Source organism: Phyllostomus hastatus, unplaced genomic scaffold (genome assembly GCF_019186645.2).
Source record: "Phyllostomus hastatus isolate PE091 unplaced genomic scaffold, TTU_PhHast_1.1 phas_contig_30, whole genome shotgun sequence".
NCBI classification, from domain to species: Eukaryota; Metazoa; Chordata; class Mammalia; order Chiroptera; family Phyllostomidae; genus Phyllostomus; species Phyllostomus hastatus.
Genome location: NW_025333841.1, coordinates 5,180,923 through 5,196,144, shown reverse-complemented (window position 1 = coordinate 5,196,144; position 15,222 = coordinate 5,180,923). Strand labels below are relative to the sequence as shown.

The 15,222-nt window shown below is 36.8% G+C and overlaps 1 long non-coding RNA gene across 1 annotated transcript in view; it reads left to right on the top strand.

The window, feature by feature from the left end:
• LOC123819115 overlaps nucleotides 1–13,354 on the top strand; it is a 68,002-nt gene extending 54,648 nt beyond the window's left edge. Inside the window, exons 5-7 of the long non-coding RNA XR_006785778.1 lie at nucleotides 4,245–5,310; nucleotides 6,501–10,122; nucleotides 12,185–13,354. This is a non-coding gene — a long non-coding RNA (uncharacterized LOC123819115). The remainder of the gene's footprint in view (nucleotides 1–4,244; nucleotides 5,311–6,500; nucleotides 10,123–12,184) is intronic.
• The last annotated feature ends 1,868 nt before the right edge of the window (nucleotides 13,355–15,222 follow it).

The following is a 15,222-nucleotide window of genomic DNA, read 5'->3' as shown; positions in this document are numbered from 1 at the left end:
AACAAAGTGTATATGTTCTTGGAAACCATAAAATCAAAGAGAAAATAGATGAAAGGATAAATAGTGTATTTCATTAGCGTGAATAACAAATATCGAGAAATTAAATATGGCTCCAGTGGGCGTGAGGCATTGCACTTCATCTTTCAGGCACTATTACATAAAGCCTGAGAAATAATTAACCCAACATTGCAAACACCTGGAGGTGGCCCTGGATTAATTGGCAGTGGAAAGATGAATGCAATAATGAGAAGAACATAGACTTAGACTGAGGCCTTGGGTGCTGGCTTCTTGGCTGCCCTGGGCTGAGGACTCCATCTCTTTGGGTGAGTGGTGCTTAGTCCTGGCGGGATAACCCTTCGGCTCTTGGGGCATGAGAAGCCAGCATAAGGCCTAAAGCTTTGGAATCAGACTTGTTTTCAATCCTGTTTCAATTTACTGGATTTGTGACTATGAACAGGTTTTTGAACCATCCCAGACTTGGGTTTCAAATCTGTAAAACGGGGTCAAAAACACCTGCATTATAGGCTTGCTATGAGATTATATGAAATGCCTAGTACAGTGCCTGGCACATAGTAAGCGCTCAATAAATTGTCGCTGTTATTATTATTATAATGGATAAGCATTATAGAACTAAAACATAATGATTTATTCTTGTCTTTGCGAAATTATGATACATTTATATTTGATCTAATTTCTTTCAAAATAAGGTATGCATGATGGTTTTAAGAAGACAGAAGGAATAAAAGTTGATGTTTAATATTACTTGTTTGCTTCTGAGAGATACCTAAAACAATAATTCCTTTGTCCCTATGTTACTCTTTGAACTGTGGCATGATTTCCTATGCTATATTTACAATGTGGTTATCATTGCATGATATTTATTTATGTGGAGATTAAAGGTAATGATTTTGCACATCTAGAGTGTTCCTATTCTCTAGAAAATAACCCATCAACTTGGTTTCACTTTTAAGATAATTAAGTCACTCGTGTTGATAGGAGCTACAGGTAAAACTATACAGGACCTACTTCTGCTTAAACCACAAGGTATTAGTCATTGAGAGCACTGAATGTCTAAATAATCTTACTAGGTGAGGACAATCCCTCATAACTATCTTCTGAACTACTTTGTGTTTCGTGTGTTCTGTGACTGAAGGAGTTGAAAACAGCCGTATTCAGAATGAGGAGTATTCATTGTAACTCTGGTGCTGTGTCTGCTGAGCACCAGAACTGTCCACCGCCTTAATCCCAGCCCCCACTGTCCCTTAACCCCTGATGACAGTAGCAGCCTCATAACTCACATCCCAACCCTGAGAGTGTTTTATCTTGGAGTCTTTGTTGTCCTGGTGTGTGTATATATATCTAGCAGTCTTTGGTAGTTAGCTACTTGCTGATGGACTTACTTCCCTTGTGCACGATTCTGATTCTGTTACTTCCTTGTTCAAAACTCTTCAGTGGCTGCCCACTGTCCCTACAGTGGTGGGCAAAAGTATGTTTACAGTTCATATGGAAAAAGACATGCAGGTTAAATAAGCGATAACATAAGAGTAACCTCCGTGTCTCGCAGGCTCGCAAGTGTAAACCTACTTTTGCCCTCTCCTGTGTATCCACTGCTTAACCTTTACATCAGTGCCCAGCCCCAGCATCCCTTCATCACCTGTATCTGCCAGTGTTCTCCGTCGTGCAGTGTCTGTGACAGTCCCTGCCTTCCTCAGCCCTATCTGATTATATACTACGGATCTTCAGCCTACAGGTCAACCCTGATCTCTTAAACTTGTCACTTAATCTCTGGTGGGTAAGATCAGAAATTAGGCATTACCTAAAGGCAGAGTGCCTGAGATGTGCCTCCCAAACTGTAGCCTCCTTCTTGTTCTCCTCCATCATTGCAAACACTTAGCATTAGCTCTTGATTCATTGGCAGTGGTGTGATGAGTGCCATGACGATGAGAATGTGGGACTTAGAGTGAGGGGTTTGCCACTGACTTCTTGTCTGCCCTGGGCTGGCTGGTCTCTGCCCGAGAGAGAGTGGTGCTTAGTTCTGGCAGGAGAACCCCAGTCTGTGGGGGTGAGTTTCTTTAATTTTCTTCTTGAGCTTCTAGTCTACAAAATTGAGTCATCCTCACTGAACCCTAGCCCACCTTTATCTGGGGGGCTAGCCACTTAATTTTGGCTCTGAATATGAATCTCCTTGTTCAGGTCCCTGAACCATTAATTTGAGATCTAAACTCCAGTCTTAGGTTCTGGCCAGCCTTGTGTCCTGAATATCATCACATACATAGTGTATGTGTATTTATTCACCACTGGGCTCCAAATTGTTGTATACATTCTCCTGCATGTGAATGCTTGTCTGGAATGTACTGAAGTTTACCATACCCTCGAGGTAGCATCTAGATCTAGGCCAGGCAAACTAAAGCCCTTGGGCCAAAATTGGCCAAATTAAAAAATAATAAAGCCATATCCACTCATTTACATATTGTCTATAGCTACGGTACAATGGCAGGTTTGAGTAGTTACAACTGAAACCGTACAGCTTGGAAAACCTTGGATATTGATATCTGACCCTTCACAGGAAATGTTTACTGACCCCTGATCTAAAGTCAAGTAGTTTCCCTAACCTTGATGTTGATTATTCTTTTTTTTTTTTTTTCATTTTTAGAGAGAGGGGAAGAGAGGGAGAAAGAGAGGGAGAGAAACATCGATGTGTGAGAGAAATACTGATCAGTTGCGTCTTGCATGCCCCCAACCAGGGACCTGGCCTACAACCCAGGCATGTGCCCTGACTGGGAATCAAACTAGTGACCTTTCAGTTCCCAGGCTGGCACTCAATCCACTGAGCCACACCAGCCAGGGCAATATGCTTATTCTTTGATAATTCTTCATTTTCTTTCTTTTTTTTTAAATTTATTTACTTATTTATTTTTTAGAGAGGGAAGAGAGGGAGATTGAGAGAGAGAGAGAGAAACATCAATGTGCGGTTGCTGGGGGTCATGGCCTGCAACCCAGGCATGTACCCTGACTGGGAATTGAACCTGTGACACTTTGGTTCGCAGCCCGCGCTCAATCCACTGAGCTACGCCAGCCAGGACCTAATTCTTCATTTTCATCCTGTTAAGCAGTGCAGACCCAGAAGGCCAGTTTATTGAAACTAAGCTAGGTTCCAGCCCATTGAAACTGCTTGTTTTAACTTGGATTTTCCTGCTTCCTCTCTGTCATCTTTCTAGAATGGCCTTTTCCTGTGTATTTTAGTGAAAGAAATGCCATAGTCATAAAGTCTATTATAATAGCCTTATGATATGTTTTTAAATGTAGTATCAGATTCTAATATGCTAATGTCTTTCAACGTTGCCAATATCTTTCAACATGACCTTTCAATATCTCTAAGATTAGGCTTTTCAATTCTTCGGTGTCTCTAACATAAGGTGTTTGTGCTCCAGAGATTCCAACATCTCTAATTGCCCTATCTTCTAAATGTTACGACATCCGTATCTTTCACTTTTTAGCCTGCAACATCTCCAATGCCAATGTTTTCTAATCTCAGTATCAGTCATTAAAAGCCTAGGTCGTCTAGTATCTCCAACAATCAACCTTCAGGTTCTAGGTCTTGACTTTCAGAGCCCAGAGTTCTAACCTCAAATTTTACTATGTTTCTAATTCTCCATTACTGCCTACATACCATTCTTCCAGAGCTCATATATTTCATTGAGTCCAAATCCAGCTCTTCCGGTATCTTCCAGCACTTACATCATTCAGTTCCTAAAAATTGTAGTGTCTCCTAAATTGTGACTTTACAATGTCTTCTAAAATGACCACTCCCTCCAATGCCCAAGTCTTTTAATATCTCCAAAAACTTGGTCTTTCAACATTCAGGTGTTGCAACATCCCCAATGTCTGAATGACTAGGTCTTTTAACATCCTGATCTCTTAAAGGCTGGGCCTCCCCATATCTAGGGCTTCCAACATTTTTGACTTACAGCATCATGAGGATCACATCTTTCAAATTCTATGTCTTTTAACATGAATATGTCAATGTTTAAGTGTTATAATATTTCCCAATATTGAAGGTGTCTGATTTTAATATTTCTTAATGTCTAGATCTTCTAGTGTCAATATCTTCCAATGTTTAGGGCTCCCAAGGTCCAGGACTTGCAATGTCTTTAGTGCTCAGGGCTTCCAATACCCATGAACTCCAACATTCAAGGCTTCCAATGTCTCCAACATCCTGTGCTTCCAATGTCTCCAATGTCCAGGGTTTCCAACGGCGCCAGTGTCAAGGTCTTCCAGCAACTCCAAGTCTTCCAACAACATCGAGGTCTTCCAGCTAATCCCAGTCTTCCAGAAAAATCCATGCCTTCCAGACAAGCCACGCCTTCCAGGCAAGCCACGTCTTCCATTAAATCCAGTGTTCCAGCAATTACAGGTCTTCCGCAAAAATCAACGTCTTCCATATCTTCCGGGAAAATCTACGTCTTCCAGGAAAATCCACGTCTTCCAATGCTTTCAAGATCTTCCAGCTAATCCACATCTTCCGGAAAAATCTAGGTCTTCCAACCAATCCGTGTCTTCCACCAAGTCCAGCCTTCCGGTCCATCCATTTCTTCTGGACAAAATTTATGTCTTCCACTAAATCCAGGTCTTCCAATAAAGCTATGTCTTCCAGAAAATTCACGTCTTCCACTTAATCTCTGTCTTCCACAAATATGTCTTCCTTGAGATCTGCGTCTTCCAGTAACCTCCAAGTCTTCCAGCAAATCAACATCTTCCGAACTGGCAAGGTCTTCCGGACAATTCGGGTCTCTCTGAAAATCCACGTCTTCCAGCAAACCATGTCTTCCGGGAAATCCATGCTTTCCAATCACTTCCAGGTCTTCCAGACTATCCATGTCTTCAATCAAATCCATGACTTCCAGAAAATCCGCAACTTCCAGAGAAACCATGTCTTCCAGTAAATCCTTCTCTTCCAGCAAATCTTTGTCTTCCCAAAAGCTGTGTCTTCCATCAGATTTATGTCTTCCAACAAAACCACATCTTCCACAAAATCCTCGTCTTCCAGAACATCCACCTCTTCCAACAAAGGCACGTCTTCCAGAAAATCTACATCTTCCAACTAAGCCATGCCTTTCAGAAAACTCATGTCTTCCTACACCTCCGAGTCTTCCAGCATCTCCAGGGCTTCCAGCATCTGCTCGTCTTCCAGCATCTCCACATCTTCCGACAACTACCCGGTCTTCCAACAGTGGGCTAAATATCCACGCCTTCCATCTCCAGTGTACCGATCTTCTAACATTCAGGTCTTCCAGTGTCTACAACATCCAGGTATTCTAACATGTTCTGTAGTCCAGGTCTTTCCAACTTTCCCCAGGTCCAGGCTTCAAAGTTAGTCTTCCCAAGTCTAAGCCTTTTCCTGTTCAGATCTTTCCACAGACAAGCCTTCTAACTCAAATATTCCTGTTTCTAGTAGAATTAGCTTCCAAAAATTTATTATGGCATCCCTTCTTATAGACCAGATATTATGGACTGACTGTACTGCAGCCTAATAGTGTTTTTTTGCTATTAGGAAATATGTGTTTATTCTTTACAGCTTTAAAATATAATATTCATAAAACAGCTTCTATAGAATAAACACATGGGATTGCTGTGATAAATTTTGCTGTTTATTAATGCTTATAGTTTTTATATAGTCAATTATGTTTAGGTACAAGTGAAAGTCTTATTTTAATGAGAAAACTATTTAGAGACTTTTTTATTTTAGCTAAAGTTAACATACAGTGGAAAATACACAATGTGTCTTTTTTATAGCACCAATTTTGTTTGGTCTCATGTGACTAATAATAATAACAACACTTAACATAGCATTTGCTATATCCAGGCACTGTTCTAAGGTCCTTACATGCATCAACTCACTTAATCTTCACAATAACCCATTGAGGTAGGTACTATCATCCCTGTTTTACAGATGAGGAAACTGGCACACAGAGGTGAAGTAACTTGTCCAAAGGATACAACTAATAAATGATTGAGCTGGGATTTGAACCCAACTAGCCTGCTTTCAGAGTCCATGATCCTAACCACTATGCTATAATATCTGCTGTTGAAAATCAAGATGAGGATTATGAGATCCAAAGCCTGATTGCTCCCACTTTATGTGTAGACTGTTATAAAATCTTATATATAAATGGTCTTACTGTATTTCATCAGTATGAGGACCTATCTGTTTATATTCACAGATCTCATTCCTCAACTAGCTATTACCATTCCCTTGCTCATGTATATGGAACTTGGCACAAACACTTCCTCATGTCATTTTCAGTTTGGGTAGACAGGATATAAAGGAGTACTGAGTTCAAGTAGCCTTCGTGTTAGACTCATATTCATAGCTCCATGCTTTGAGTTCTGGTGCTGGGAATTTAGCTGTCCCATCTACTTTAATTCCTTTTCTATGACCATTTCCCCCTTTACACCTTACTATCTACACCACTTACCATTAGTTTGTTTCTGACCTCCAGGATCCACCTGCTTCAAATCTCACAGACCTCTTGGATTCCTCCCACTGCCTTGTGTCTGACTAATGGTGACTACAACTCCTTAACTCCAAGCATGCTGACCTAGAGTACTAACTACTTGGTTCTCCGAGCCTCAGCTACTATCAGGTGCTTCCAACAACATTGCTACCCACACCTCTGGTTGGCATGACAAGCATTAAAGCCATACAATGAAATTTTCATTAGGTAATATAATGAAATTATCTACATAGTACTACTACTACTACTACTACTACTACTACTACTACTACTACTACTACTAATATCTTACAAATGTTTAATGATTTAGTTTACAAAGTGTTGTCACTTCATTCATTCATCCATTAATTCAACAAATATTTATTGAGCGCCAAATGTGTGCCAGGCATATTTTAATGGAACTTAAAAATTATCTGGGGGAAAGAGAGATAATGTTCAAATAATTAGAACAATTATTTATAAATTTTGCAAGGCCAAGAAGGAACAGTGAGTATAGGATGCTGTGGGAGTCTAGAAAGTTAATGGAAGCATTCCTGAGGAGGTAACACTTATGGGAACTGAAGAATCTATATTCTTATTTGATTATCACAACAACTCTGTCATTTAGATAAGATAGATGTTTTTATAACAGTTTTTACCTAATCAGAGGTTAAGCAGCAAGTACTAAAGATGGGCATGGGATCCGCACACAGGGTCCGGCACAAATAACGCCTGGTTTTTATCACAAAATCATAAGCCTGTGATTCTGTAACATAACAATATCACCCTCAAGCACATCAATGACATTTTACGTGAGATGTTCCAATTAAAACTATAAATTGTTACACCCCTATTATGACCCTACCAACCACACTCAAGCAGGCGTTACTTCTGCCAGACTCTGTATTTTGACTTTCTTTTCTCAAGTATTTCATGCTGCTTTAGAATATATTGTAGGTACAATATTGGCAATATATATCAAGGGATATAAAAAGTTTTGTGCTCTTTGACTTAGTATTTTCACTTCAATGAATCTACTCAAGAGAATTATCTAAAATGTGGACAATTCATGTACAAAGACATGCCTCACACAGTTATCTCGAAGACTTAAAAACAGAAAAACTAAGGTCTAACTTTGAAGGCATAATTAAGTAAGTGTGCTATTTCCATGTATGGAATATTATTCCATTAAAATGTTTATGGTCAGTTTATATTATATAATGTTAAGTGAGAAATCAGGGGACAGATTATATAAAGTGAAATTGCAGTTATTTTAAATATATAATCAGAGACAAGTGACTCGAAATAAGTCCATTGTAGATTGTGAACTAATAATGTCTGGGTAGATAGAATAATGTGTGATTTTTCATTTACTTCTTTGTTATTTTCTCTTCCATAGTTCTTACAGTGTGAAAGTCTCTTATATTCAGGAAAAATTTTGACTGATTGTGCACAAAATCATTATTTATTTATCTTTAGTTTACACATGTAATCAAGTTTTACTGTTGAAAACATTTCAAAATATAAGCAAAGTGAAAAAGCTAAAATCTCAAATAACCTCAATATTCACAGATAATACTGTAAAATTTTAGTGTATGCCCTTCCGTAGTTTCACAGGTATGTTTGTTTTATTTTACAAGATGATGTTATGCTGCCATTTAACCTAGTTTTTCCACTTAGTAAATTATAAACATCTTTCTATATCAGTAACTGTGCATCTGTAGTGTAATTTTAGTACATAACTTATTTACTTCATTAAGTTCTTTCCATTGTTTTGTAATATAAAAACTGCTGTGCTGAGCACCTAGGTTGTGCAAGTTGTGCAGAATGCTAACTGCCTCATCAGTGGAGGCCCTGTGTGTGCAGGGCTGTGTGTGCAGAGCTGTTCAGATATTACTTACAATAAATTCTGCCCAGGCCAGTTGCTAATCCAAAGGAAATTTACATCCTAAAGCTTATCACAGCATAAAAATTCTAAGCAATTGAGATGCTCAACAATTGAGGTGGATAAATAAAATGATATTGTAAATATATGATGGAATACTATGCAGCCATTTCAGTGTATACCACAGAGGCTTATTTACTAGAATAAATGGGGATATGTTTACAAGGTCTCATTAGTGAGAGGAATAGGTCACATGGATGCATATATAATATTAAAATTTTGTGGGGGGAAACGATATAAATGTACTCGGGATATACACTATTTTAGAATATACACTAAAGTGTTTGTAGTAAGTGCCCCAAAAGGAAAATCGATAAATTGGGGTATATGTGCACAATGGAATACTACACAGCAGTGAAATGAATACACTACAGCTAAACAGTATTAATGTGGATGGATGTTGGTTCTCTGATGTTAAAAAATGTCAAATCCCAGAAAAGTACATATAACTGGATATCCTGTTTATTAAAAAAAAGTAAACTCAAACACTATATTATTTAGGCACATATATTGGGGATTAAAATATGTTATTAAAAAGCAAAAGAATATCAACCAAAAATTCAGGGTAATGGTCATTGGGTTTGAGGAAAGGAGGTTGGAATAGGAGAGTGAACTGAAGTTTTTGTCAGTATTCTAGTGCTCTTGATGGGTGAGTGGGTGCGTGTTCATTAATTAATTAAAAGCATATTATTGCTGTTAATAATTGTATGACTTAATGAAAACTAAATAACATGTTAATGGATACAAATAAATGAGGGTTATGCGTGGATAAATGAGACAGTATGCATGATCTATGACAGCATGCATGGATTATTCTTAACCCAATTTTGTGCACTTGAATTTCATATTTTTCTTAAGCAATTATCTCTGGATGTTCAGAATACATGTACTTTTTATTCTTTTGTGGCTCTCTATTTTCTAAATTTTGTATATGGAATACATATAATATTATACTAATTGAAAAACAAGCCCCAAATTACATAGAATAATATCTTAGATATGCCAAAAATGCGTAACAGGGACTGAAAAAGTATTGACATGTTAATAGTAATCGCCTCTGTGCAATGAGATTTCATATAGCATTTTTATGTTTCCTTATAGTTTTGAAAATCCAAATGTTATAGAGTGAGATTATGTTGTCATTTTTCTGTAACAAGTGTATCACATGTTTATTATACAAGTAAACTGGGTGGTAGTATATAAAGGAACAAATGAAAATATCTCTCTCCCAGGCCTACTGCCCAGAGACAGGCATGATGATATGTCTGCTTTGTTTCTTCCAGACTACTTTCTGTATGTGTAAATGTGTTCTTGTGTGTTTTACTAAATGAAATCATCCTACACATGAAGCAGGTCCTCTAGTAACATTGTTTTGTTCAATGTTCTTTTGTTAAAGTTTGTGAGAAAAAAAATGGATCCCTGGGCAGGGCCACTGTCTATGTGATTTGCACGTTCTCTCCATGTCTGCGTGGGTTTTCTCCAGGGACTCCGGTGTCCTCCCACACCCCAAAATGTTCATTTGAGGTGGAGTGGCACGTGTGCAGTATCCCCGTCTAAGTGAGTGTAGATGTGTGAGAGAGGACCTGCGAAGGAAAGGCGTCCTGTCCAGGGTGGATCCCGCCTTTTGTCCTGAGCTGCCAGGAGATGCTCCAGCCACCTGTGACCCGGAACTAGAATAAGCAGGTTGGGAAATCATTGTTACTTGTTGTTATTTATCTTTCTCAAATGTACTCATATGTATAGCTTATATTTCTTGTTTTTCTTTTGTTTAAAGGATTTTTTAAAAATTTATTTTTAGAGAGAAGGGAAGGCAGGGAGGGACAGAAACATTGATATGTGAGAGAGCATTGATCTCTCGCATGCCCCCAACCTGGGACCTGGCCCGCAACCCAGGCATGTACCCTGCCTGAGAATTGAACCCACAACCTTTCAGTTTGCTGGACGAGGCCCAACCCACTGAGCCACACCAGTCAGGGCTCATATTTGTTTCTTTCAGTGTTTGATATTACAAGTGTTTGGGTCTTTATTTAAAAGTTTGGTGATGTTTTTGTGACCAGAAATGTGCCATAGGCACTAAACTCTTGTTTCTATCAATCAGCCTCCGGGAAAATTGGTTTCATTACACATTGTTTCCCTTACAGTTGCAGTTCCCAAGAACCTATCTATGCAGTTAAGTGACAATTTAACTGTACTGTTCCAAACTTGCTGTCCTGTCTCCCTTTCCTTTCCCCTTCAGTAGAAAGTCATTGTAACAGCTAGTAGAATTCCACAGTAGGGTGCACTGTATCATTTATTCAACTCTTTCCACATGACAAATCTTTAGGTTAACAGTTTTTTGTTATTACACATAATGCTGTGGAAAGCATTCTTTTAAATCTATCTTTTGCATGTTTAGAAGCATTTTTATAAGCTAGAAATACACCTGCTAGATAAAAGAGTGAACTAAATGGCCTTCATGGCATGCTGGACACTATTATTCTTTTTAGTTTTGTCAGCATTTTGGATGGAAATTTCAATCTCATTCCTTTATTTTCCCCTATCCACTAGTAAAGTTAAGCACCTGTTAATATATTTATTAGCTATTTGTATTCTTCTGGAGATTTCTTATTCATCTCCTTTGCATATTTTTCTTTTGAGTCATTTATCTTTTATTTTCATTGTTGATATGTAGGTCTCTAAATATTAGTGATGATATCTTTTTGTCTGCTGTGTATTACAAATGCCTTTCCTTTGTCTTTTTAAAAGTTTATTTGTGATGCTATTTGCCACAAAGATTTAATTATGTAAATAGGCAAACATTTTAATTTTTCTTTTATAGTTCCTTGGTTTTGTCTCACACCAAGATTATAAAAATATGGCTCAATATTTCTTCTAATATTTTACATATTTTATTTCTTAGTCCTTTAACCCATATGGAATTGTTTGTGTCTGTTGGTGTGTGTGTGTGTGTGATGGACAGTAGGGGCCTATGTTAATTTTTTTCAGAAGACATAAGTAGTTTTCCTAAATTATTTATTGTATTAATTATATTTACACTCATTTGGCTTTTTTAACTTTTAAAAAAGATTTTATTCATTTATTTTTATTTTTTAAATATACTTTATTGATTATGTTATCACAATTGTGCCATTTCTCCCTCTTTATTCCCCTCCGCCCTTCACCTCCCCTCCCACCAGCATCCCCCCACTTAGTTCATGTCCACGGGTTGTACATACCATTTCTTTGGCTTCTCCATTCCCCATACTATTCTTAACCTCCCCCTGTCTATTTTGTACCTACCATTTATGCTTTTTAAATCTCTGTGCCTTTCCCCACTCTCTCCCTCCTTCCCCTCCCCACTGATAACCGTCCACATGGTCTCCATTTCTGTGGTTCTGTTCCTGTTCTAGTTTGCTTAGTTTGTTTTTGTTTTTAGGTTCAGTTGTTGATAGTTGTGAGTTTGCTGTCATTTTACTATAAATGTTTTTTATCTTCCTTTTCTTAGATAAGTCCCTTTAACATTTCATATAATAAAGCCTTGGTGATGATGAACTCCTTTAAGGAATTTTCTTTTCATGATGAACTATATTGGCATGCTTGTTATGTTTCTTTTTTGTTTCATTTTTGTCTATTACTGCACTAGTACCTCACTGCTTAAATTACTACTGGAGCATTATGATATGTTTTGAAATCTGATAGGGCTGCTCTCCCTTCTTCTTTTTGTTTTTTCAGAATTTACTTGGCTATTCTATATTTTCTTTTTCAGGTGAATCATAGAGTCAACTTGTCAACTTTGGTATAAAGAAAAAAATTCCCTGGAAGTGCCTCGGACCTTTTGAGTAACCTGTCAAGAAGTGGCATCTTTGCAACACAGAATTTTGCAATTATCTTTTCCCCAGGCATCATATTAAACTCTGTTCTTATCTCTGTGCTTCCCCCCATGAATCATCTTTAATTCCTAGCTACATAATCACGTCAGTTGTAAATGAGAAAAAGCTTGTCTTTTCATTGCAAATGGTTGTTTCTGATTTGGTTTTCTTTTTGGCACATTGGTAAAGATCTTATGACTTCCAGGACAGTGCAGATTTATACTGAGAATAAAAATAGGCCTCCTTCTCTTGTTTTTGACTTTAATAACAATACCTCCTTGTTTCACTCTCAAATATGATTCCTATTGAATCTGACAGATACCCTATTTCAACTTATGGAAACACCCTGCTATTCCTGATTCCTAAGTGACAGATTTGTCAGAAAAAGATGTAGAATGTTCTCGAATGCCCTCTCTGGGATCTGCTAGGGTGATAATATGATTATTCTTTTTAATCCATTAGTGTAGTTAATTACACTGATAGGTTTCCTAATGCTGAACTATTCTTGCATCCTTGGAATAAAAGTGACTTGGTAGCAGTGTTTTGTTTATGCAAATATTTCATGCCACACCTAAAACTCTATTAACATGTTCCTAGAGCAGTGCCTTGTACCTTTTTCACATCATGGCACGCTGTGGGAAATTAAATGGACAGGATTGCTCAGGGCAGAAGCAGCTGGCTTCCCAAGCTCTTCCTGTCTGCCCGCAAGGCCTTAGAAGATATCATGTTACAGACAAAACCTATCCTCAGGACACCAATGTGCACATTTGTTGGGAAATTCTCATTTATTATTTCCCTTTGTGTAATTTCCTCTTGCTGACTTAATATCAGGATGGTATTACTCTGTGAATCAACTTAATTTTTTTTCTAGTTTACAGTCTGAGTAAATTAGACACAAACTGTTCCCTTAAACATTTGGTAACACTCACCCATAAAAACATTTTGTTCTCATGTTTGTTTGGGAAGTGGGGGAGTAACAATATAGTAAATCCTCTTCTCAATTTCTTTGATGATTAGACTCATTTCCTGGAGTCAGTTTTGTCAGTTTGTTTGTAAAAATTTTCCATTTCATCTGGATTTTTAAATGTATTGTTTGTAAGTTTTATGTAAAATATTCTAATGTGAATGAATTTGCATATGTATGGAAATACCTCTTTTTTATTCTTTCCCTTAATAGGACTGTTTATATATTTTGTTTTTTGTTAACTATTAAAAAAATGTTTTTAAAAATATCACTTACTGCTTTTGTTGATCCCTTCTTTCTACAGTCTTGGCTTCTGTTTGATCTCTTTCTACAGTTAAGTGGATGCCTAGTTTATTTTTCAGTCTTTCTCATTTTCTATTTAATGCATTTAAATAATAAATTTTCCTGTAATATATTTGACCTTGTTGCATAGCTTTCACTTGCAGTGTGATAATAGTCATTCTTTGATACCTTATCTGTAGTTCGTTTTCCTTTCTAACTCAGTTATTTAGAAGTACATTTACATATTTCAACATGATTAGGTTTTCGTTAATGTTTGGCTTTTCTATGCTTGTTTTCCTCATTACTAGTTATACTGCCTCATGGATGGAGAATGCTTCCTGCATGAATTATACACTTTGGTATATTTTGCATCCTAATGTAAAATTTTAAAATAAATATTCTGTGCACAATTGAAGTAAATGTATTTTTGTTTGGGTATTATTATATCATTTATACATAATAAATCAAATTTTTAATTGTGATTCAGATTTTCCCTATGTATTTGGCTAATCTAAATTTTCTGATAAAAGTATATAAAATCTCAGTTTTATCACAGTCTCCTATTTCTAACCTTTTTTACTTTACATATTTGAAATTCTTTTTCATTGCATTAAATTTTATGATTATCTTATTGGATTGTGTTAATTCACAACAGAAAGATACTTTCTTTTATTCATTCAATGCATTTTTTGGCTTACATTTTTTGCCACTTCTACTATTAATAGATTTTTGTTAGCATTTGTCTGGTGTATTTTTATCCATTCCAATATTTTCAACTTTTCTGTCTTGTTTTGTTCTCAATGTATCTTTTCAAAATAGCACATGATGATATTTTTCCTCCATCTGATAATATCTACCTTTTAATTCATAATGAAAACTTTCATGTTTACTGAATTCCATAATATTTTATTCATAATTCTGTCACTTTATTTTTATTTTTATCACTTTTTGCTAGATTTGTCAAAGTACATGTCCTCCTTTTCCCTATAGTGATCTAGGAGTTTGAAATATCACTTGGAATAGTGATTGTACCGATTTTATTTATACACACACACACACACACACACACACACAGACACACATACACATTTATACACACAAATGTATATATATGCACACACACAGCATCTGGCAGAAGTAACACCTGCTGGGGTGTTGTTGGTAAGGTAATAATGTGGATGTAATAATTTATAGCTTTAATTTGAACATTTCACCTAAAATGTCCTATGGTGTGGTTGAGGATGATATTGTTATGTTACAGAATCACATGCTTAAGATTTTGTAATAAAAGATTTCACAATAGCGTTGGCTGGTGTGGCTCAGTGGATTAAGCACCGACCTGCAAACCAAAGGGTCTTGGGTTCGATTCCCAGTCAGGGCGCATGCCTGGGTTGTGGGACAGGTCCCCAGTAGGGGGCACTTGAGAGACAAGCACACATTGATATTTCTCTCTATCTCGTTCTCCTTCCCTTCCCCTCTGTCTAAAAATAAATAAATAAAATCTTTAAAAATATACTTTGTAATAAAAAGGCATGTTATTTGTGCCAGACCATGTATGTATGTATGTGTGTGTATATACACACATATATACACATACATATATATGTATATATGTGTTGATTTTTTACTTTATACAGTATTATTAAAACTTTTAAAGTGAGCATATAATACCTTTGCGATAGGAAAACA